The sequence below is a fragment of the Protopterus annectens genome, chromosome 1.part0 (assembly GCF_019279795.1).
Source record: "Protopterus annectens isolate FY-2018-M chromosome 1.part0, PAN1.0, whole genome shotgun sequence".
Lineage (NCBI taxonomy): Eukaryota > Metazoa > Chordata > Ceratodontiformes > Protopteridae > Protopterus > Protopterus annectens.
The window spans coordinates 1,484,658,063-1,484,684,617 of record NC_056725.1 but is presented as its reverse complement, the minus strand read 5'-3'; positions in this window follow the sequence as shown (position 1 = coordinate 1,484,684,617).

The window sequence follows — 26,555 nt, the reverse complement described above, 5'->3', positions numbered from 1 at the left end:
TAGTGGGGGAAAAGCATAGACTGAGAGGTTGATCCAATGGAAGGATAGGGCATCCACTTTTCAGGCCCTGCAGTGAGGCTCCCTGGTGCAGAACTTGCTGAGCTGATGGTTGGAGTGGGAAGCAAAGAGGTTGACCTTCAGGGTGCCCCATTTATGAGTTATTAAATTGAAGGTTCTTTGGTCTAAATGCCACTCGTGTGGGTCCAAAAGATTTCTGCTTAAGTTGTCTGCCCGAGAGTTTAGAGAGCCTGGCAGGAATTGTGCTAGCATGGTTGAGGCTGTGTGCTGAAGGGTCATGGTGAGCCTGCACAGAGAGTAGGAGTAAGTCCCTCCCTGCTTGTGATATACTACATCACAGTGGTGTTGTCTGTTTTGATCAGTAGAGCCCCTGGGGAGAGAAGGGGCCTGAAAGCTGTCGCATGCTAAGCAGCTAACATCTCTTTTTGGTTTATGTGCAGATGTATTTGATGTGGGCTCCACTGGCCCTGTATGCACCTGCCATCCAGATGTGCACCCCAAGTATAGTCGATGCGTCTGTGTTGAGGGTATGGGTGGCGTGGGATGGTGAGAAGAGTAGTCCCTTGTTGTGCTAGCATGCTGCTGCCCACCACAGAAAATCTTTCCTTAGGCAAGGTATCATTGGTATAAGAGTTTTCAGGTCTTGACCGTGTTGATTTCAAAGGCTTTTTAGGTACCATTGAAGTTTCCTCATATGCAGTCTGGCATATGGAAATGAGTAGAATGCAAGATGCCATGAACTCCAGAGCTTGCAGGACTTTCCTTGCAGATAACTGGGGCCTGGTGGCTAGTTGAGAGAAATAGGCTGGCAGGTAAGTTTGCTTTTCTGGAGTAAGGAATGCCATCTGTGATGTTGTGTCCAGGCTTGCTCACAGGAATATAATCTTTTGGGTGTGTACTAATTTGGATTTCTTTTCGTTGATAGTGTTCCCTAGGGAGGTCAGCAGGGCCTTTACAAAGGCCAGGTGCTTGAGAAGCTTTTCCTGTCTTAATTAGGCAGTCATCTAAGTATGGGTACATTTGAATACTTCTTTGTTTGCAAAAAGCAATGGTGGGAGCCAGACATTTTGTGAAGACTCTGGGAGCAGTAGATAAGCTAAACGGAAGCGCAGAGAACTGAAAGTGCAGTGATCCTGTCCTGAAAAGATATTTCCTGCATGATTCCCTGATTGGGATATGGAGGTAGGCCTCTTAGTTCTAGGGTGGATAACCAAGCATTCTTGGACAGCATAGGTAGTAGTTGCTGGAGGGTGAGCATTCTGAATTTTGGTATCACCAGGAAAGTGTTTGGAATGGACAGATAGAGGATGGGGCACAAGATGACCTCTTTTCTGGGTACCAGGAAGAGCCTGGAGTAGAAACCTTGGCCTATTTGTTCTGCAGGAACATGCTCTATTACCCTCATAGACAGCAGGGTAAGGACTTGCTTTTTGGCTTCTGCCCACTGGTTTGGAGGAAGATCTAGGAACCCTTTTGGGGATGGTAGTGTGTGGAAAGAAAATCTGTATCCCTGGGACACTGTTAAGGACTCGCCAGTCATTGGTAATGATGTCCCATGTGCTTGTGTGGAAGGAGAATTTTCATCCTAGGGGCAAGTGCAGGTGGGCAGAGGGAGGGGGTGGAAGTGGAGAGTCATTGTGAGTTCTTACCATGAGGGGGTGGCTTAGCACTCCTTGGTTTTGAAGTGGAGGGACTCCATTGCTTTGATCTCTGCATTCCCTGGGGCTGTTGTCTGGGGGGTCTGCTTCCCCAGGGTCTGGGCTGAACTGACCTGGAGGTGGCAGTAAAGGGCCAGTGCTTGGAGGGACAAGGTCTATTGAACCTGGGTGGCAGGACCTGCAGGAAATCCTTAACTGTCTGCACAAATTTAGCTTTTTCTTCAATCTTTTTTAAGAGCTCCTCTGCCTTGGTGCCAAATAAGTTGTCTTTGTGCAAGGGTGCATCCAATAATTTGGATTTGACATGGTCTGGCAAGGGCTGTTCCTTAAGCCAAGCATGCCATCTAAGGACAGAACCAGTGACTGCTGCCCTGCAAGATGCTTCTAGGGCATCAAAACCACAGAGTAAGGTGTGCTTAGTTACTTGACTTGCAGAATGCATTAACTCTTGTAACTCTATTTTCTGCACAAGCAGGAAAAGAAGATATTTTTTCTTTGAGGAGTTCCATGGCGTGTTGCTGACATTTTAGCACATGGAATTGACAATTTAATGCTATAATAAGCAAGAGTAGCAGAGGTGTATACTTTTTTACCCCATCTGTCTAATGCTCGGGAATCCCTATCTGAGAGGGTGGGATTCTTAGCAAAAGTTGCTTTAATTCGTTTAGGCCCTTGAGAAATAACCTCAGGGTCAGCAGTAGGATTTTTGAAAATAAATTTGAGAGAGTCAGGGACTCAACACCTGTCAGGTTTCCTGGGAGCAGGAGGGAGGGTGTTAGGAGTCAAACTGGATTCTACGAAAACATCATCCACAACATCCATTACAAGAGGAATGGCCAAGGGTCTGTGCTGTGGAAGATCTAAGAATTCCCTGAGTCTCTTTAGACTTGAGGGTAGACCTGACATTCCCATTGGAAATGCTCCCTTAAAGTACGTAGAGTTTCCCTAAAGGAAAAGTCCTTGGGTGGAGGCTGAAGGAATGGATTCCTCTGCATCAGAATCCTCATAAGCAGAGAGGAGTAGCATGTCTTCATATTCAGATGCATCAGACTCATCGGACTCCTGTTCAGATAAAACTACTGTGGACAAATCTCTTTCTTTAGGAAGGGGTAGCTTGGCTTCCAGCATTATAAGGTCTTCTGCCATTTTAAACACTTGAGACTGATGCAAGGAACTAGGTGCCTGAGATTGGGTCGTCGGTTCCTTGAGTGTGGTTTGTACCCTGTGCCTTAGAAACTCGGTAGTTTTTGAAAGAACGGTAGATATGAAAGAAGTCGGTCTGTGTCAAGAAACGGTAGTGTGAAATACTTCCTCGGAAGCCAGTGCCTGCTCAGCAGCTCCAGACCCATCCAAGGTAGAGACATCTGTAGGATCCTTAGTCGAAGAGTTTTGCAGCATACCGGATACCGAAAGGGTCTCGGTAGCGGCCTGCAAATTCACAGAAGTGGGCATCAGAGGCTGCGAAACCACCTCACTGAGGACCGCAGAAAGGACGACTAGCTTACCAGAAGTGTCTTCAGTAGGTTTGGACTTGTGCGGTCTGTCTCTGTCTTTATCCTTGCATCTTTTCGGAATATCTGCTGTCGGATGGCTTACCGAAGCCATATCAGAATTTGAGGGCTGAGAGCGAAAATAGCTACAATAAGGGAGTGACAACGTATAGTTCTGGCACTTAAAGCAAAAAAATGACAGCGAGGGACATTGTGGTCTGGGCCTAAGCAAGTGACACAGTAAGAAAAAGTCTCGGTGTGGTATTTGCTTTCCACAGGCAAGTTTTCTGACATTGGTTAGAGCAAGAAAAAAGGATCCCCAGTGGGGTACTTAAGCTTTAGAAGACTTCAGCTTCAATTTGGAAAATGAAAACTCAGGTAGCGGCCAACCGGCACTCGTGCAAACTGCTTCTGCTTCAGGCTCCCCAGCAAGAAAGACTAATGTAATGGTGTTGACTGCCTTACTTTATACTACTGACGACCTGACATCAGTCCTGAAGCAACAGCAACCGAGGCAGAAATACTAAGCCTCTGGTATTCGGGCCAACTGAGGGTTACCCTGGCAGGGATAACCCAAATGTGATGACTGCAACAGTTAAACACGAAGAACATCAGCAGAACCAGTGTAAGAATCCATACTGTAGCTGATAATGCTTACAGCCTGTAAGCACTGCTGGGAAGAGTCTGTCATATGACAAGACATCAGAACTGTTTGCAAGCAGCACAAACACTAACATTTCCTTATACAGTCCCTCAATATTCAAAAGTAAAAGGAATACACAAAAACAGGCACTGAGAGAAAACAAGAAATGAAGAAAAGATGTTATGAAGTGTACTCAAGCACCAAACAAAATACATTTCTGGCCCTGAAATACAGTTCAAGTAAATGTAAACCCTTCAAGCAAAATGTAGTCATGAAGTTGTGCACAAGCACAAAAATCCTCAGTCTTAAGTACATAAAACATTTCCCAATCTTTAAATATTTTCACTTCAGTTGAAATGCATCAAAAACAGTACATTTTTCTCCAAAAACCAACCCAATAACAAGCCTGTTCTAAAAATAGCAAATTCTGACATGAACCTCCTGATATTAATAACATCGCCAGCATTCTCCAGAAAATTGAAAATATAAAAATATTTAAAATTGCAATATTTTCTGTGATGAAGGGTTCCCCTATGAATTTTATCTGACAGAAATCAAGCCTGTAGCCAATTGCTGTTCCTGGGAAGTCTCTCAACTATTACTCCATCAGGCAGCAAGAAAGTTCTGAAGTAATCTTTACTGGGAATGTGGACTCCATCCAAACATTGGTTGTCCAATCATCACTCAAAGTGAAGGTGTGGAAGGGAGCCAGAGCTTTGTGAAACAGGACGATTAATGTATTCTGGGCAGGACAGAACCCAAACAGCCAAAGGCTACTGCAGCAGTGAGAATGATGAACATCAGTCTTTGGAGTACACTTATTTTTCCACATAGGCATCTTAGAAACCTGCCTGTTTTGCATAGATTCTGCAAACTTGATTAAATGCAAAGCAATGTTTCTACTTTTGCTTACAGCCACACCTCCTAGAAGCTTTAATTTAATCAATCTTTGATCTTCACATGGCTTTTTTATATATGTTACTTTTACATGTCTTTCTCATTTGCCTTATCTGACTCATATTTTACTTTAAACACATTTGTTTCAAAACATAATTCAACAAATGTGCATTGGGAATTTCAATGCACACATCCACAGATTTTAATCAAGTCCCACCTGTTTATTTTAATAGCCTATTTGCTTAATTTCCTCCACCACAAACTATTTTGCCAGTTACTGAAGAATCAAGCAAATCACCAAATTTACATCATCTGGCTGTAGTATTCTGCTTAGTAAAAAATATTACCATCTTTGTAAGACCTTGTTCTCTTAGAAAAATGTCTAATAAATGGTAAATTCTTTCTGGGCTCACAGGAATTATTTTTGTCTTCAAGTTATGCAATTTTGTCTTTTCCTATTCAAGTGAAAGAATTAAATAACTTTCTGGCTTTTTCATAGTAATAAGCAGGAAATTTGCACTGTGTACTACTTCAATAATTCCAGATAAACTACATATAGCACGGAAAAAAGAAAATTTCTCTATCCAAAACTTCTAGTCTTCTACCAAATACACTTCACGTGAAAGGATTCCAAGTGGGTGCAGCAGAGCCTTATTTTCACTGAAAATTATTCTTCTGTAGATCAAAACACAAACTCTTAAGCTAGTGGTGTGACATACAAGGATAAAACCCTAACTAGAGCTAAGGCATCTGAGGAGCTGGCACTGAAGGAAGGATGGGAGTGCCCATCCCAGGTGTTGGGGGGGGGGGGAATTCAACTAGGCATTTCCAGTAAGAAGGCATCGGTCCACAGAGGGAAGTAACCCTCAGATGTGACAGACGAATGCAGGGGAGGGTGGAACCAAAGGGTAGGACACAAATGAAAAAAAAATCCCCTGGTGGAAGCAATCAATGGCATGACCCCACAGAATGCCTTAGGTTCCATGCCTACCCCCACCTTAGAATGTAGATAGTCAGTGGGAAGTATGACAGGCTGGTAGACTTAGTGATGGATGGGAGCAGTGGGTTAAGTCAGAAATAATGAAACAATAGATGAGAGGCATTGGGGTAAGTCTGAAATAATGAAACAAAGGACAGGAGCACTGGGGTAAGCCACAAATAATGAAACGATGGATGGGAGCACTGGGATAAGCCAGAAATTATGAAATGACGGATGGGAGCACTGAGGTAAGTCAGAAGGGTAAAACAAAGGGAAGTTCTTCAAAGCAAATTAATTTTTTCATTTCTGCACATTTAGTTCTGACAGACACTTCCCCACCCTTCAACACCATGTCATGTCAGCAAGCTTAATAAAAAGGACAGTACATGCTTAATTTTCATGAAGTCTGTACTCTAAGCGAAAGCTCTCTAATAGAAAACATAATGTAGATGTGTATTCTTCATAAGATCTATGTTCCAAATGAGAATTATCTATATGAACTATAAACTGCACATCAAATCTGCATGCTAATTATTCTAGTCGATTGTTAGCCTTAAAACTATATAGCCAAACTCAATAGTGAGACAAACCCAATAGAATAGAAATCAGAGAAAGATTTTTCTGACAGAAAAAGCATTTTCTCTACCTAGAAATACAGGCAGAAAAGTACTATAGAGTACTTGTCACAAGTGAAAGGCCAAAATAAAAGGTGGTTTTGGCCATTTTCTTAACAGATCACAAAGCAGAGCTAGAGAGAAAAGTACAGTTTTGTACCTACTATAAATGTAGATGTTCGAGTGCTAATACAGCTGCAGTAATCACAGATGGGGTTCTCGGCAGTCAGGCGGTCCCTCGGCCGGCCGAATTCCAAAGTCTAGGTCCGGCGTCGGTTGTAGTCGCTTTCTCTCCTGACGTCAGTGAGGCCGGAGTATATAAGACACAGCCGACTCCATGTTCTTCAGTCTTTCTTGCCCCAGATGTAAGGTGCCCCCAGAAGGAAGGCAATACATAAATTATGTATATATGTATATACAAGCAATGCAATATAATCCAAAATCAGTAGTTGCAAGCAAATAAACCATAGAAGGATAACCCAGTCAGGTTGTATGAAGAGGTTGTTAGGCCCCATGCCTTTACCAAGTGGGGAAGGAGGGAGGGAAACCTGTACTGCAGCTGTATTAGCACTCAAACATCTACATTTATGGTAGGTACAAAACTGTACTATGTTCTTCGTGCATACAGCTGCAGTAATCACAGATGGGTAGAGTCCCAAAGCTACGCACAGGGTGGTTGGTACTAGGAGGAACTGGGTTGAGCCAGAATGCCCTGCAATACAGCAGTGGCAAAGCCTGCTCTAGTTCTGGAATATAAAGGCAGGTGGTAGTGTTTTGTGAAGCTATGTACAGAACTCCAAGTGGCTGCCTCCAAAATATCTTTGGTAGGAACTCCTCTGAGGAGGGCTGTAGAGGTAGCTGTGGCCCTGGTGGAGTGTGATCTGATACCTGTAGGAACAGATTTTCCATGATAGGAATTACAAAACCGTATGCAGTGGCCTATCCACTTTGAAATAGTCTGCTTGGAGACTGGCTTCCCTTGAGCCCCTACAGCATAGGACACAAAGAGTTGTTCTGATTTCCTGAAGGACTTTGTTCTGTCCAAATAGTAACTTAGCTGCCTATGGATGTCTAAAGAATGTAGCAGCCTTTCCCCTTTGTTTTGAGGATTGGGGTAAAAGGAAGGTGTATGGCTTGATTTAAAGCTACCCTGGATACCACTTTAGGCATAAATGATGGGTTGGTATGAAGGGAAACCCTGTCCTGATGGAAGATGAGAAAGGGCTGCACCACCATGAGGGCCTGTAGTTCCGAAACTCTACGAGCTGAAGTGATTTTTCCAGGACAAATATTGCAAATCTGTTGAGGCAGCTGGTTCAAAAGGAGGCAATGTTAATTTTTCTAGTATGTAATTAAGATCCCAGGCTGGTATTGGTTGCTTCCTTGGTGGTCTTATATTCTTAGCCCCTCTGAGGAACTGTCGTAAGAGTGGGTGAGAAAATAAAGGAGGATCCGTGTTGAATTCTGCAGAAATGGCTGAGGCATGGATTTTTATGGAAGAAAATGAAAGTCCACTGTTCAGCAGCTCAGCTAGATACTGTAATACCTGAGGCAAGTTCAGTTTTCTAGGGTCCTGGCCTCTTTTCTCATTCCAAGAGCAAAACCGCTTCCATTTTGCGGAGTAAGATTTTCTAGTAGATGGCCTTCTGGCCTCTAAAATGACATCCTGCACCTCCTTGGAGAGTAGGGTCTGTTGTGGTGTTAAGGAATTTTCCATGCAGCGAGATTGAGTGTTTTCAGCTGACTGTGAAGAGTTTTGTAGCTGTGCTGGGTCAGCAGAAGAGGCATTAGAGGCAGGGACCAGGGAGGAGTATGTGTTAGGCTCCTCAGGAGTGGGTACCAGTGTTGCCTTGGCCAATCTGGAGCATAATCTGGAGCAATCAGTATCATCTTTGGTCTGTCTGCTCTTGCTTTCAAAAGCACCTTGGGCAGAAGAGGCAGAGGTGGGAATGCGTAAACTGTCCATGCTGTCCAACTGAATGAAAGGGCGTCCACTCTCCAGGCCTTTGGATGAAAGGTCCTCGAACAAAACTTTTCCAATTGATGATTCCTGTGGGAGGCAAAAAGATCTATGTCTGGCCTCCCCCACGCATGGATTATTTCTGTAAACACCTGAGGATGTAACTTCCATTCGTGTGGATCTGTCATATTTCTGTTTAGATTGTCTGCCAGTGTGTTTTCCAATCCTGGCAAGTACTGTGCTTGAAGTTCAATTTGCCATTCCAGAGCCAAGTTCCAAAGAGTCATGGCTAGTCTGCACAAGGGGTATGGATGTGTTCCTCCTTGTTTGTTTATGTACCACATTACTGTGGTGTTGTCTGTTCTTATCAGTAATTGTCCTGGATGCAGGAAGTCCTTGAAAGCTGCAACTGCATTTATTACTGCTAGCATTTCTTTTTGATTGATGTGAAGGTGCTTTTCCTTTTGGGACCATTTGCCCTGAATGCACCCGTCTGTCATGTGCGCCCCCCAGGCGTAATCTGAGGTGTCTGTTGTGATGACTTGCTTTGCTTGAGGCTTGCAGAATGGGAGGCCTGTGTTTGCTTGACATGCTTGGGCCCACCATAGAAATTCCTTTTGCAAACATGGAATTATTGGTATTATTGTTTCCAAACTGTGGCTGTGTTGAGACCATAGGTTTTTTAGGTACCATTGAAGTTTCCTCATATGCAGCTTTGCACATGGGATTAAAAGAATGCAAGATGCCATGAATCCCAGAGCCTGCAGGATTTTCCTTGCAGTAAGCCTGGTACTTTTTGCTAGTATTTTGAAGTACTGAGATAGTTGCCCCTGTTTTTCTGGCATAAGGTAGGCCATCTGGGTGTTTGTGTCCAAGTTGGCACCCAGGAAAGTTATTTTCTGAGATGGTGTTAGCCTTGATTTCTCTTTGTTGATTGTGTATCCCAGAGAAAGCAGTAACCGTGTCACATATGCCAGATGTTCCAGAAGTATGTGCTTGCTGTCCGCTTGGATCAGGCAGTCGTCCAGATAAGGGTAAATTTGTATCCCTTGAAGTCTGCAGTAGGCAATCACTGATGCCAGGCACTTTGTGAATACTCTCGCCGCAGTAGATAAGCCAAAGGGCAATGCAGAGAATTGATAGTGGATTGAACCTGCAAGAAATCTGAGGTATCTTCTGCAGCTTTGTCTGATTGGGACATGCAGGTATGCCTCCTTGAGGTCCAATGTTACCAGCCAAAACTCCTTGCCCAGCATGGGAAGAAGCTGCTGTAATGTGAGCATCTTGAATTTTGGTACTAGTAGAAATGTGTTTAGGATGGATAAGTCCAAAATGGGTCTCCAGTCGGTTCCTTTCCTTGGCACCAGAAAAAGTCTTGAATAAAAACCTTGACCTTGTTCGTGAGTAGGTACCTCTTGAATAGCTCTCATGCTTATGAGCTTTGAAATTTGCAGTTGTGCCTCTGCCCTTTGATTTTGTGGCAGGTTTGGCATGCCTCTCATTTTTGGAAGAGTGTGAAATTGAAATTTGTAGCCTCTGTTTATAATGTCCAGGATCCATTTGTCTGATGTGACAATATGCCAATTGCTTGCAAATAATGCTAGCTTTCCTCCCAAAGGTGCTGCCAGCTGATACATGCTTGGCATGGAAATGAGGAAGTCATTGGGTTTGCTTCCTGTATTGTTGTGCACTGTCTTCGCCACCTCTTGGTGCTGGAGTTTGCCATTGTCGGCCTCTATATGATCCTTGTGATTGCCCTCTGCCCCTTGTGCATCTGTATCTACCTCTTTGGGGCTTGTCAGTGGCTGGAAAGGACCAGTTTTTTGAAGGCCAATTTCTGCTAAAACGTGGTGGTTGGACCTGTAAAAAAGCTTTGACAGTTTGCATAGATTTGGCTTTTTCTTCCATTTTCCGTAGTATCTCCTCAGCATTAGTACCAAACAGCACATCCTTTTGTAAAGGAGCATCTAGAAGTTTAGCTTTCACATGATCAGGCAAATTTTGTTCCCTAAGCCAGGCATGTCTGCGAATGACTGATCCTGTAGCAGCCACTCTACTTGAGGCCTCTAGGGCATCATAACCACATTGTAAGGTGTGTTTACCCACTTGCTCTGCACTATGCATCATATCATGTAACTCCTTCAAATCTGGTTGTTCAGGTTGAGGCATTTTATTCCTTAATTGTGATAACAGGAACTGTTGATATTTAAGCATATGAAACTGACAATTTAAGGCCCTCATGGCTAGGGTGGCCGAGGTATATACCTTTTTCCCCCCACCTTTCTAAAGATCTAGACTCTCTTTCTGCAGGAAGTGGATTCTTGGCAGTGGAGGCCTTCAATCCCTTGGGGCCTTGTGAAATGGTTTCAGGGTCAGCATTATGGCTTTTGAAGAGAAATTGGTGAGAGTTAGGTAATCTGTAGTACCTATCAGGTTTGACTGGTGTAGGAGGCAGAGAATCCGGGTTAAGGCAAGCCTCCGAATAAACATCATCAAGTATGTCCAAAACAGGGGGTATCGCCAGAGGTCTGTGTTGAGGTAACAAAAGAAATTCCCTAAGTCTTTTCTTGGAATCTGAAAAGTCTTGGCCTTCCCAATGGAAGTGTTCCCTCAAAGTGTGCAAGGTTTCCCCAAAGGAAAAATCCTCAGGAGGAGATACAGAAGGAATGGACTGCTCTGCATCCGAATCCTCAAAAGGGGAGTAAGAGTGTTCCTCTACATCAGAATGTTCTGATAAAATGGATCCCTGATCAGAAGAGGGAGAATCTTCCTTCACTCTTGGTCTCTTGTCTGGAGGGGGTTGAGAACCCCTGATAAGAGTAATTAAATCCTCAGCCATTTTAAGCATCTGTTTTTTAGGCATGGGACCTGGAGATGGGCCCTGTGCAACAGGCCTCTTGGGATGCCTGGCTGCTTTGGATTTAGTAAAGGCCTTAATAGAAAAAGAAGATGAGGGTCTAAAGACACCATGGGTGGAAGTGGACCTGTCCACATTAGTAGGCTCAACATTAGCAAAGGCTTCGGTGGTTGTAGTCTGGAAAAGGGCCGAGGTCCCAGCGGTCTCTGGTACAGAGGACACTGCCAAAGGCGTGTCGTCGGTAGTCAGGGACTGCAAAGGCGTCTCGCTGAGAACCGGACCACGTGTAGCCTGTTTTGGTGTGGTGTCGGCGGGGACCGCGGGCCTCGCGTGTCGGTCCTGGTCCTTGCGTTTTTTGGACAAACCGGTAGTCGGAGTGTCCGATGACATTTTATAATCAAAGGCTTTACCAAAATAGTGTTGGGCGAACTCCGCCCGACGCTTAATAGTGCGTTTATTGAAGGTAGCGCAAAAGCAACAGCCCGAGACGTTGTGGTCTGGGCCTAAACAAGGTATGCAGAGGGAATGGAAATCCTTATGCGGTATTTGCTTCCCACAAGAAATACAATTATTAACTTTTTCTGACATCGGTCTGAGGCAAGAAAAGTTTCCCCAATGGGGTACTTAGCTTTAATGAAGACTTCGGTTTCCAATATTTCCGTAATTCAGGAGTTGGCCGACCGGCACTTGCGAACTGCTTCTGCTTTGGGCACCGCGCGGCAAAAGACTGGAGAACATGGAGTCGGCTGTGTCTTATATACTCCGGCCTCACTAATGTCAGGAGAGAAAGCGACTACAACCGACGCCGGACCTAGACTTTGGAATTCGGCCGAACGAGGGACCGCCTGATGGCAGAGAACCCCATCTGTGATTACTGCAGCGGTATGCACGATGAACATCTGCAGTGCATGTGAAATTTATGACACAAGCGTAAGGGAGAGGTTATTTGGCTGCCTAATGCCTGAAGCTTCAGCCATTTTTTCTTTCTTTTTTTTTTATTATAGAAACTGGACCTCTTCTTACCAGATTAAAGGTTAGATGTTAAGGAATTTCCTCCTTAAAACTTCAATATACTGCTTGTCATTACACTGGTGAAACAGTAAACAGCATGCAATAACACATTAATGCTAAGTATCAGCAAAGGGCATTATACAAAAAAAAGTCAATTTTAACACTAGGTAGAATGCACAGCCTTTATTGTCACAGTCTTGTACTCCTGTTCTGCCAGCATCAGCACCTACTGTGTTTTTATTAATTAATCATACAGTGCAACATAGATGATTACCCAAAATTGTTAATATCACTCTTCCAGAGAGGTGTTACAAGCAACAGTTGAGTTTCACCTTCGATCATGTCACTGAGACTAGTTTGTTTTTCTGAAGTACTCAAAAAGAGTGGATTAGGACAGAACATGACTTTACATAAAAGATTAAATACAGCAAAAAACATACAATAATAAATAGCACACAAAGCATTAAACACAAATGGCAGTAATTAAATTCAACTTTACACAGATGCACACTCAGCACTCTGAAGATACATTACTGTACACATTTTCAGTGTTTTTTTTATATACTAAGACGATAAATCAATTGCCCCAAATGAAATTCATTTTAACATTTCAGTTTACAGGACAGTGGAAGAAACTACACAGGATTCATTTATTAGTATTTTTGTTTTACATTAAACTTCTGTTAAGTTCTGTGGGTAGTGGGATAATTTCTTAAGGTGCAACTGTTTACACCACTGTCCTTGTACTGAAAGCAACAAAATATACTCAAGAAAGATTCTCAGCAAACTTGCAAAACAACTTTAAAATTTTAATTTTAAATGGTACTTCATGCAACGCATATAACTGATGAACTGTACTGAATGCCAGTCTTTTCATTCAAGTCTTCTAAACTACAAGGCCTTACATGACCAGGAGAATGGTTAACGTATATTGTTTATGTGCATGCCACCTCTTAATCTTTCTATTGCAACACAGTTTGGGTATTTGCGAGGGGATCGTAGACATTCTTGCTGTCAAGATGCAAGCTTTCTGTGCCTGATCTTTTGCCTGAGGTACTCTCTTCCTTTCTTTCGACTGGTATGAAACTGCTAAATCATTCAAAACTGTAAACAAGAAAGTTCAGCTATAAAATAATTCCTCATATATAACATCTATTCACTATAGTGGACCTGTAATGAAGCCTTCTACAGGGGGTACTGTATTTCTTTTTCTACTGTCTGCAGCTCGGCACGGTTTGCTGCCTTATTCCTGTGCTTAGGGTAAATGGCTTTCTACTGACAGATGAGCACAACTAAACCCTGCAACATTCATCTCAGTACCCATTCAATGATCAAGTTGAGTCCACAGGAGATGAAAATGATATATATCTATATCACAACCACAGAGGTATGACAGGTCTATAGTATATTAGATATTCGAACGCTTAGGTTGTTGAAAGCAGAAATGTCGACACCTAAACGAAGTCTACGCGACAGGCCAATTACGTGGATTTTTTCCCCATGGACAAAAATTTGCATGGCCAACAAAAAAACCCTCTAAAACTAATAAAGTGGGTAGCTGTGCCCCACACACCCCCAAACTAAATATACCAACTCCGAGATCGCTCTACAATGGGGAAAAGGGCAAATCCCCGATGATGGGCAAGCACATTTTTTACCAGGGAAAAAATTCATGCAATTGGCCTGTCTCATTTATTAGACTTCAGTGTTTAGGTGTTGACGTTTCGCTGTTCGACAACCTAAGCATTTGAAGATCTAATATAGACCTGGTATGACGACAGTAGCAAGCACCCACTGTTGGATACCGCTTAGATCGACTGACATGTTGAGTATATACTAGTTACGTTGCTGTACGATTCCTGGGGTCAAAATGCAAACTTCAGGTGCCTGATCTACCTGGAGAGTACTTCTTTGTGAAGGACGAGACTGCTACACTAGTCAAAGCTGCAAAGTCACTCTAAAAATACAATTGTTAGAGATTCTTATATTGTACATTTCTGGCAAGTACTCCTTATACATATCAGATCTGAAATCATCAGATGAGATGAAATGCAAGAAGCAATCTACATTGGGCGAGTGCTGGAAATAGCTTAAAGTGGTAAAAAAAATAAAATAAAATCCCAGTGCAACAGAGGTACCAAAAGGAGGCACAACTCCTGAAAAGACAGTTCAGAGACATCAGATGAAACTATGAAGCAAAGACAAAATGGTTATGGTACACATGTCCGCAATGGACGTGCTTCTGAAGCAAACAATGGAAACAGTCACAACTGGTAGAGAGAAACATGAAAGCAACATTTTCTAATGGGCAGTTACATGCCTGGTGGTAAAACTTAGTTACCCTTGGAGGGGGTCACCTTTACGTAAAACTTAGGTTGGTGGCATATACTCAAGACATAAAGCCTCCTCCTTCCCTGAATTTTATCTCATCTGCAGAAACAATGGGAAGATTCACAGACAGGTTTAAGGAAAATTCTGATACAACTTCAGGTAGTAAACTTGGACTGGTTCTAAAGAACCCTCAGTCCTTGTGGAAGACCAGATAGGCTTTCCCACAGTTAATCGTCTGCAGCTGCTCAGAGATGATGAATTCCTTTTACTGGTACGCATACCCACTCCTATTTGAGCATGCTGATTTCAAGTCCTAAGAAGGACAGGAGTTCTACAAAAGTGGCAGATGATGAAGAATCCCTTTAAGGAACAGTCTAACCAGTTAGTGAAGGACTACAAGTTCAACCTTTTACAAGGTTGTGAAGTGCAGAGATTACAAAAAGATGCAGATTGATGGAATAACGCAAAATGAATGAGGCAGCACATGGTACCTACCTGCCCAAACAGATAATCTCTTTCACTTAACAGAATACAATTAATGACTGGAAAGCTTCCTGCCTACCTCACATACCTTCAACACACTGGATGGAACATCCATCAATCAATGGATTTGTCAACAGCTACAAATCGAAATGGAGTTGACTGTCACTCCACCAAATGGGATGCCCCTGGCATGCACTGGAGAAAAAAGCCTCCAGTACTGACAAAGACCTGACGGCCTAAAATCACAACATTTTTCTGCTACCAAGTGACAAGAAGGAATAATTTCAGTCTTTGTTCTCTAAATTCTGCAATCAGGTAGAAAATCAGAAATAATGGTAAAGGCATACATGAATCTTCTCAGACATGGGAGAGAGAAAAAACATCACCAAATTTGATAAAATAAGCAGAGAATAAGAAAACTGCCGGTATCTATGTGACAAAACAGGTCATTCGCCAGTGTACCCCACCCCCAGAAGATCCTGACTGAACAGAATTCTCAAATCCTCAGTACCAGAAGAGGTCCAGAACTGCAAGTCGTGTTGGCACAATGAACTCCCCAGAAATATGTAAAGCTGTAGGGGTGATAACTCTGGATATGGTACGCTTAGATATTTATCACTTCTCTGCAGATACAGAATGAGTGTGAGCGTGTGCTGCCAAACTTGTTCACGTACCACACTGTCAGTCTAGGCAACTGAAAGCAGGAAAAGCTCTGACCACCACTCCTCTCCAAGAGTTTTGAAGGAAACAGAAAATGCTCACAGCTCCACACAGTTTACAATAAGTCGCCCCCTCTGACAGGTGTGAGGGGGTGGTAACTTTGAATTAAGTTGAAGCCAGGGTGGGCTTCCCAAACTGATAGTACATCATCCATCAGGACCTATGACAAACTTCACTGTTGGGGACTGTCCATTACTTAAATCCCAGTGACAACAATCTGCCCCTCCCCCAAAACAAAACAAAAAAGATTCATAAGGATCTTGTGCCTCTGCTGCCACTGAAACCTCACTGTCCACTGCAACACCCACATACTCAGGTGTATGAATAGAACTGAACACTATGACCACTACAATGCTATGAGGGTAAAGGATAGTTAAGCCAAAACTCTCCAAACCATCCTGATTAAGGATAAGACTATGATTTTCTGGGATCTCTCTGCAGGCAGGAATGACCATAACTAAAACATATACAATTATGCTATGATAAAGGCAGTCCTCTGAATTGGACCCAGAAAGGCCCTCTTACAGTTTATGGATCCCCCCCCCCCCGTCTGCAACCGTGGTTATGACTAAGCCAACAAGGTTGCTCAGTTTTGCCACCAGTACGGAACACAAAGTTCATCTCATGCAAGGTTTCAGATGACACAAGACAGCACCTTGCCAAATGTAATGGATTAAAAGAAGAGACATTGTGGCACTTCGCGAAACACTGCCTAGTTACACTGAACCAAAGGAACCTGCAGTGTGAATCACAGAAGGGGATGAACCAAAAGGCATCTTCACTATCCAGTGACACTATCAGGCACCTTGTGCATCACAATCAGGAGAATGACCATCCCAAGAAGAGACTGTGTCTGCTGACATTACTGTGGTTAAAGATGGGACAATACGGCTGTCCAACATTTCCCAAAGAAGAAGGTGACTGGAACTTAACTGCTTGATTAAACTGGTAGCATAAAATCACTGAATGCGATACTGGGCATATCCCTCTTCCCTACTGAAGAATGATAGTGGAATTAGTACATACAGGATGGAGGGAGGATACAGGTGGACTTGCCTCCCAGCTATCTTGGAGTGGGCCAAACATTGGGTCTCCAAGAAAGTGTTTAGCAAAAACAGACAGGATCATAAAGTCTTGGACACAAAGGATTGGCAAATGGAACAAGCCTTATTGTCATGCTCTGCACCTAGGCAGAAGAGACACTGGGTATGGAGATCTTTGTAGGGAATTTGCCTACTGAAATCTCACTTAACCCTCTTAGCTGACATCTAACAAAAACACAGCAAAACAGTTTATATAAGAAGGAAGGCTCCTCAAAGGGGCACAAACCTGATTCTGAAAATCTAACTATACCAACAATCATGCAAAGACCAGACCGACAGGAGCAAGACCTGTGTACAGGGTGGAGTAAGACAGTTTGAGGATTTATGCTCATACGCCTGTCTATACACTCCTCTATGCTTGTGAGTTGAGGCCATACATCTCAGATATATGCGCTCCAGGAAGGTTTAAGCTTTGGAACCCTGGCCAGATGCCAGTGGTGAAAACCCAACTGATTAGAATACTTCAACAGTGATTTCAGTCAAAGCACAGCTGTGTAAAATATTGCCGTAACAGTAGATGTCCTCCTCTTCACTGTTGCAGTATTCATAACAGATGGGATCTCCTGCCAAGGACAGCCTCACGCTCAGCCAATATACCACAGCCTTTAATTCTTACCAAGGTCAGACGTATGTTACCTGTGTCAGCATAGGGCGAAAAGGTGAAATACGAATGCTCCATATTCAAAACTGAAATGCCCCAGGAAAACAGCCATCACAGGAGAAAGGAAAAGACATACATCCAGGGAAAAAGGAGACTCCTAGGGAAAAAGGCAAAAACGCCTTGACATACATCCAGGGAAAAAGGAGACTCCTAGGGAAAAAGGCAAAAACGCCTTGGCCAGGCAGATGTTCTCAACAGAAAACAGTACGAAAAAGGAGGGAATGACTGAATACTGCAACTGTGAAGAGAAGGACATTTACTGTTATGGCACGGTTTTACACAACTGTACTATGTCCTTCCATGTTGCAGTATTCATAACAGATGGGAGTACAAAAGCTACTGTAAGGAATGGGAGGAGGAAGGCAAGAAGGAACCCTCCAAACACCCATGAAAAGTAGTCTTGGCAAAACTCTTCTTGGCTTTGGAAATAGCATCCAAGTTGTACTGTTCAGTGAAGATGTGCAAAGAAGACCAAGCAGCAGGTTCAAGGACAGAACTGGTGTCCAAACCCTTCAAGAAAGCCACAGAGGCTGCTACTGACCTGGCAGAATAGGCCTGAACAGAGGCAGAAAGCTGCTAGTCATGAAAGGCATAACAAAAACAAAACTGCTTTCAAAATCCAGTAGGAGATGATTTGCTTAGAAGCAGCCAAACCCAATGTTCTTCCATGAAAAGTAACAGGTTCCTCAAATTTAGGTACAGCCTTTGCCCTACCTAGATAATACCCAAGCGGTCTATTAAGATCCAAGGTGTGAAGAACCTTCTCACTAGCAGACTACGGAGAAGGAAAAAAGGAGGAAGTTGGACTAATAACAACTCATTGACCACATTGGGCATAAAAGCCAGCATAAAGAAGGGCATTCAGACCAATGGACAACTATCACGTTTGGACTGGTGGCAAAGAATGTTTGAATATGGAGCAAACATACTTCACACCTTTATGTCCTACACTGATGTTGGGAGCATAGATCTGATGTACAATGCTGGTAAGAATTAAAGGTTTTGGTATACTAGCCGGGCGTGGTGCTATCCTTGGCAGAAGATCCCATCTGTTATGAATACTGCAACAGTTATAAGGAAGGACCCCATCAATTACTTTCAGCTGACTCTTAATTTGCATGTAATGGGCTTTTGAACGATCAGAAATTATTTCACAGCAGAAGCAGAAAAAGCTGTTCTTTTGAATAAAGAAGGGATGTGAACAAAGCCTTTAACCTCTCTCCAAAGGAGGAACAGCACCCACAGACCCCGAGGCTGTTGCAAGTGTGAAGAGAGCCTGCTTCCTGTGCATTTTAGGGGAAGAACTAAAATCTGCAAGATTTTGTCTAAATATCTACTACCCAATATTACTTTGGGATAGTTCTCCAAGCTACAGGGAACAAAATCAAATAACTCTTTGCCTCTCTCCCCCATAGGGAGTCTTGTACAGTAGTCAGAGCTATGGCTGCTGGTACACTATAACTGGCAGTTTTTTGGACTTGATCTGTACTGTAAGGAAAGCAAAACTGACAACTGAGAGTCCTTCTCATAGTACAATGGAGGTGGTTTCTTAAACAACTGGGTGGCCTGGAAAAAGTAAACTGACAGAACTATCAAAGACCGTCCAAAATAGTGAACGCCTGCCTCTTCTTTTGGAAGTCTTCAACCAGATACTGGAAGGCCTACACACACAGTACCTCTCTCTGGAAGAGAAAGCAAATGCCCCTAAATATGTTGTTTTTAGAATTTATAAACAGATCACCTTCAATCATACAGTTAGGGGAGGTTTACCACCTTCTCCACTGCCTGATCCTCTAGACAGGTTGAAACCTGGACACGAGACCAATAGAAGAATGTTTTAAGGCCTAACACACTGCTCATTAATGCAAAAGTATGGTGTGGCCTCTAGAATCTATGTTGCATGGAGTAGCTGATGCAGTAGTCTGCCCTAGGATGCTTCAGTCAGGATATGTGTCCTCTCTTCAGGAGGATTACAGAAGGCATAAACCTTCTTAGGAGAACTCAAACACTTCTAGACTGTAAAGACACCATCACTGAGGAGACGCACCATGCAAGTAATAACTCTAGGGTTCTCATCCTTTTTATCTATATAATAACGAAAAGATTTCTAGGGAGAAAAAAGGAGGAAATACAAACCACAACATGGAAGATCTAGCACCCTGGGAGTCTCCTCAGACTACGCTATCTTGGGGGAGGTGGTAAATGCAGGAAAACCATTACCTTCGTCTAGTTCAAAGATAATGCTATCATGCTCCTCAGAATTCTCATTCTGAGATGCAGAGTGAGACAGAATCCTCAGCAACCCAATTTACTCACCAGGACAGCCCACACTTGTCAGCAGCATGAGACATAAGCAGTACAATATCTGAACACTACGTGTTAGGAGATGGGACAACAGGAAGAAAAACTTAAAGCTCTAAGTTTGGAAATGCCTGTTTCAGACCTAGCACAATCATCAGTATGCATCAGACACTGAAAAGCTGAATAACCCATTTCTGGATCAGCCAAACAGGATCAACAGACATGTAAGTACAGCTTTTTCAACCCAGCTCTTGAGTCAGGTAGGAATATGTGAATGACAAGAAAGAAGACTCCCTGGTCCCATGAGTAACCAACAAGTCTGCCAAGTGGACGTGCAGCACTGTTCCACAGAATCAGGCTTGGTACAAGTATTCTCTGGATGCTCAGCTGTTGGGACAAGCTGGCACACAATCTAGGATATATTTCTTGCAGGCCTTTCAGTGCTGGCAAACAAAGGAAGTCATCCCAGCACCTCAACAACTGGGGGGAATGTGGGGTCGTAAGACCCAAATGGCCACTTCACTGCTAAATTAAGTTATAACTCTTACCTAGCCTTCAAATTCCTTACCTTCAAGCAATACATCAGACAGGGACTGCTCAAGAGATCCTTCTGCCTAGTCATTACAATAGACCTATTAGCCTGATGAGCCTGGTCTGCAAAGCCATGGAACTCATAAACAAAGACATTGGTAACCTCCAAACTCTGGATCCCACACATTTCGGGTTTGTGAAAGGCAAATCATGCCTCCTGAACCTGATCGACTTCTTTGAGGCAGTCACCAAAACTGTAGAGGGTAAGGTGGTTCACACAGCCTATCTTGACCTCGCCAAGGCTTTCAACACCATCCCCCATTCTGGAATTATAGCTAAACTCAATAAACTAGGCATAAATCACTACGTCACAAGATGGGTTGCCAACACTGACAGAGCCCACACTGTAAAAGTTGCAGACTCCAAATCTGACCTCAAACCAGTGACAAGTGGAGTACCACAGGGTTCCGTCCTGGGACCGCTCCTGTTTGGTATCTACTTCCCTGAAGTACAGGCTAACACAGAAGGCCTCTGGCTAATGAAATTCGCAGATGACTGCAAACTAGGAGCCATAGTCAAGTCCCCAAATGATGTGAATATCCTACAGAAGGGCCTCTCTGAGACAGATGTCTGGTGTCAGAGCCATGGCCTCAAGCTCAATGCCAAAAAGTGCAGTGTCATCCCCTTTGGTAAAAACTCTGTACCCATGAACTACCACACAGGCAGCAATCTACTTAACACAGAATGCGTGATAAGAGACCTTGGGACCCAGGTGGACAGTAGTCTCTCCTTTGATAGTCACATCACCACAGAAGTCAGGAAGTCCTTCTACATGGCACACCTCATCATAAAAGGGTTCTCATCCAGGAAAAAAAGAGGTCATCTTTCCCCTCTACTCAACACTCAGACCCACTATAGAGTACAACGCCCCTTTTGGAATGTACCTCACAAGACATCTGCAGCAGCTGGAAAGGCCACAGAAGTACCTCACAAAGAGGATTACTGGACTCAACAAATGCCCTACACTGACCGCCTCAAATAACTCCAGCTTTACTCTGTAGCATATCGCCTACTCAGAGGTGACCTCTGCCTAACATATAAAGCTATGTCAAACCCAGAGCTGTTGGACATGCTACACCTAAAGAATGCTCTAGGGACCTAAATCTTGTCACCGCAATAAACAGGACATGCTGGAGGGATAGATTTCTATCCCAGAGACTTCCCATACTCTGGAACAGGCTACCCATCTATGTCAAGCAAAGTTCTTCATTAACACTCTTCAAGAAAAATCTTGATGAGTGGATGGGAAATAGGAAATACACCCCAAGGATCACTTCTGTGTCTCTGCTCAACAGTGGCACAGGAAAATAACTTTCTTGGGTGGTGTAAGCCAGGGAACCTTGTTGGCTAAACTTGCGCAGGCCCTTGGGCAGATAGCCTAGTACCTACCTATGACCACCATCAAAAAACACTAAAAGAGTGGAGGTAAGCTTAAAGTTCCTCAGTTTTTCATCTCAGAGCTGCTATGCCAAAGCATTGGCACCTATGCCAGTGCTTCAAGTTATGCTCATCATCCAAGCAGTATCGTGTGTCCTGCTTCATGATCCAGTTTCAAATTTTAAGGCACAGAACACAGGAACATTTACGTGATCAATATCAGGCTTAAGATCTGAATTGTGAGAGTGGAATGAAAGACCTGAATGGCACAGTGTCTAGGTTGTCCTCTCTCAGACCAGTGTGCAGCATTTCTGTATGCATTGTCAAAAAGCACATGCATCACTGAGGATAATACAATATTGCTAAGGATCCCTCAGAATAGAAAATTCCAAAAGATACTCTCATAGAAGACTTCTGAAGTTGGATCCAAAGATCCTTGAAAGGGGCTCTTGAAGCAGTTCCTCACAACCAAGGTCTCCAAGTAGCAGAGAGACTTATCCAATACAAAACTCTCAGCACTAGTGTGCATAGTGCAGCCAAACTTAAAGAAAATTCCAACTTTAAGGCAAACACAAGAACCAAGTCCCAGCCTCTGATCAAGGGGCTATAAGGAGGGGGTGGTCAAAGATAGAAAAACCACTGCTGTCCATACTTCTCTAGATGTGCTTCTAGTGCACATAAGGATAGGAGCTTTGTCAGTAAACTCTGACTTGGTTTGAAGTACACAAATGATGTAGGCCCTGTATGTAATATTATATGAAAAAAACTGGGGAATACTTACAAGTGACAAGACAGCTGAAATAGTTGGGAACAATTCCTCTTTTATGCATAAAAATTGTTTAGACTTGAAAAGATAACTCTGCATAGGGAATTATAATACTAGGTCAAGTAACTTGCTATCTGCCAGACTTGGTACATACAGCTGCACGGATTGCAGAGAGCCTGTACATATATTTCACAGGAACAACTGTTTAAACATCCACAGATGAAAAGTATTTTTAGTCCCAGATTCTATGCAGATTGCAGTACAGACAGCAAATGTGATTTATTTAGTTACATGCAAGTCCTGTACATGATTCTATGTTGGTAAGACCAATAAGAGATTAAAAGATATAATTTTTGGTCATTCTCATGAGATTAGGACCTGCAATATGAACAATGCACTAGCTAAACATGTTAAAGAAAATGTTGGACATGAGTTTTTTTTTTTTTTTTAAGAGTACTACAAATAGTGCATGTGGGTCACCGGGGGGGGGATCTCATTAACTATACTGAAACAGAACTTAAATGGATCTTGAGGATACAGTCTGATAAACATCCTGATATTAAACCCATTGTCTCTTTAAAACCTTTATTGAAAGAGGAAATTGGTTTAATGAAGTGATGAATCAACATAGCTGATTGAACAACTGTTTTTAAACTGAACTGTGATTTTTGTGTTTTTATGATCTGAAGAAGCATTGGTCCATTTTTACAAATAAATACTTTCACTGTGTGAAGCTGTGGTGTTCCTGCCAATTGTTATGCTTAGAACTTTAATGACATATGATTAGATAAAACTACAAACCACAAGAATAAATGTGTAGTGTGACTTAAAGGGATAGCTAACAGGGATACATTAATCCTGAACAGCCACAAATTCAGTGAGTACTCACAAGTCTGCGCTGTCATATTTTGAGATAGTTCTTGAAGCAGACAAAACACAGAAGCAGAAGACAGTTCAGCACAACAAAACATTTAAGGTATAATGCACGATACTGCATCCCTGACAAAGAAAGCAATGCTCTTAAGTGCAATCTACATTACAGTGCCTCAAAGATATGTAGAGATGACAAAGTGGTCATATCATAAATGGTCCCAAGTAGGCACATTTCCAAGAGGATTAGAGCACGAAATCCTATAGCTAGATGTTCTTTCATCTGGTTCGCCAGAGGCTATGGACTGCATGATATAGAAGACAATGAGCTTATCAGAATAATGTATGCTCATCCGTGGACTTCCCTCTCCTATCTGAAGACATTTAACTGAAATGACCCATTTTGAGTAACTCTTTCACTCATAAAAAAGGGACAATCAGGACTTCTACTGCACAGCTAAATATGATGCAGCCACTTACCTCCACTCTAAGCAAAAAAAGAAAAATGGAAGATAAGACTAACAAAAAAAAACAGAAGCCATTTTCAGGATACCCAGCCTTATGGAAAAGAAAATACTGTGAACAGCGCAGAAAAATATCTGTCAGAGAGAACAAGCACCAGAACTGGACCAGACAGAACAGAACCATTAAGGTTAACAAAAAGGACAGCTGAAAAGAATGAAACATGAGTCTGCCAGTCACAACACTGAGATCCCAAAAGGGTATGTAGATTAGCAGCTCTCAAATGGATAAACCCTAAAATGCTTGCTCTAACCCCAATTACCCCACTTTAAATCCCAAATAAAGAAAATTCAATTTAACAGCAAAAGGAACATGAATATAATTCAATTAAGCAACTGCTTTCAGAAAGTTGGGGGGGGGCATGGACTGACAAGCCAAGCCTGAAAGTAAAAAGGAGTTGCTTTGAAGATGGAAAGATTAAACACACTAATGAGGTACATCACCAGTCACCTCAGAAAAATGAATATGGCCCTTATGGGCCACTACAATATGACCTGCAATAAGCCTAAAATCCTTACTAAAGCATTTCAAAAAAAGGCAATGAAGCTGCAAGCAGCAGCAGATAAGCTTGCCCCTAAACTACATGGGGACCAAAACCATCACTCAGTCCATGACATTCTAGAAGAGAGAGCGGAGTGAAAAAAAAGACTAATTTCTTTAACCACTTCTTTCTTTTTGACCAAACAAATTATCAATCCGGGATTAAACCTTGTGAGTATAACACCTGTTTATTTTCGCTACATGCAGCTAGCCTTGGTGGTGTTAGCCCCTCAGTTTATCATCATAGCTATAGACCAAAAGTTCCAATTTCCTAAACCATCACCACACAATGCTTTGACAAGGTCATCATGTGTGCTCACTTCCACATTTATATATGCCAAACACGGGGGATGCTATGCAGCTGGGAATCTGGCAGGCTGCAGTAGCTTTAGGCCTTATGTAGTCAGATCTACCCTGACTTTAAATCCCCAATAACAGCAATGGGATGGAAGGCCAAGTGACCCTCAGTATCCCAAATGGAAGCTGGCCTTCTGGCATTCAGACTGTGGACAATCCCAGTTTGTCAGCAGACTACATATACAGACAGACTGGCAATAAGTTCAACTTCCCTTCAAGAATGGGACCACAAGCCAATTTACCCTTGATGTCCCCCTAGCATTCAGACTCCTACTGATGGGTGCTTGCCAGGAGAATGGAGGATGTTTTCCCTCACTGCCATTAAACTGCTACATGGAGTTCATTTTCCAGAATAAAACAAACATATTTATAGGCAACTACAGTACACAAAAAGAACCACTGCATGATATGGGTGAATGGGAACCAATGCAACAGGATTCATATGTCAAATTAGTATTTTTTTCTATTAGAATGAGGGCTGCTGCAATGGACTGTGGGCTAGCATCCATTCCTAGACTCAAACTGTTCCCTGCACAGGAAGCAAGCCTAGATGAAGGGCCATTGTTACTTAGAGAACATCTACCTCAACTCCAGTGAGCTGACTCTTCTGGGTTTCCAATACTTTCACTGAAGTATCTCTTGTTAGGACAGCCTCTAAACTCAGACAGATAAGAGAACTTATAGCAAAGTGATGCACTACAGGTCTACAAGGTAAGATGACACTATCTGGGTGTGCCCGATCCTAGGAGAGCAGAAAGACTACAATGATTCTATAGCCACTGGCAATGCGTACTTGCAATGTAGGGTCTGCATATAAGGAACTACAAAAATATATACTGCCATTACCTTTGTCAGATGGAGAAAAATTCAAGGTTGTACCCTATCCTGTGATGAGCTCCACTCTCTCAAAAGAAGTAATTTATAATGTCCAAAATCTTGCAGAATCAGGAGTCCAAGACAGCTCTTTTCAAAGGAATGTCATTACATTTTGAAAAAGAATGACTTCTCACAGGTGATAAAGATGCCTAGAAGATTAATGCAAGAACAGGAATGAACAGAGATCTGGGACAGGATCCCAAAATCAACCATTTGGGAAAAGGAAGCAAAAAGAATCATTGTGTGGCTGCCACAAAAGACAACTGGGTCTGATGATAAACTGCCTGACACTCCCAGAAAGCAGTGTAGGGAAGTGGTCTCTAAGACTGTTCCATGCCAAAAGACATTCACCATGTCAGTCAAGCATGTGATATACACGAACAAAAACATATAGAGTTCTGCAAACTGTGCGTTTAACTGCACTTAATTTCAAGTTCAGTGCAACCTCCTCTTCTCTTGAGGCTAAAAACACTTGTGAATGGAACTCTAGACCTTTTACTACTGAAAGGCTTACTTAAGTCAGTCAAGTCTTGTACCATCAGCTCTGTGAATGCAACCACAGAGGACCTACTAATTTCAGAGTGTTCAATGCTTATGATATTGAACGCCTTTTGGTCCTGTCTCAGGAAACTGGAAACCTGCCTTTCAATCTGCTAACACTGGCTCATTACTGATGTGCTACATAGTAAGGACTATTAAAAATGCTGAACTGTTAAAGAAGGCATTAGTGCAACTTTGCTGGAGGAGCAGATGATAAACCCACAGGTTTGATACGGTGCAGCCTTTCCAATGGTGACAATGAGAATGTTTTTGAAAATGTAGATCTGCAGGCGAGAAGTGCAAACATGACAACACCTTTGAAAATGGTTCACTTTTCTGGTGGGGGCTTTTGAGAACATTGAGTTTCATCTAAGATAGAATCTCTCCCCT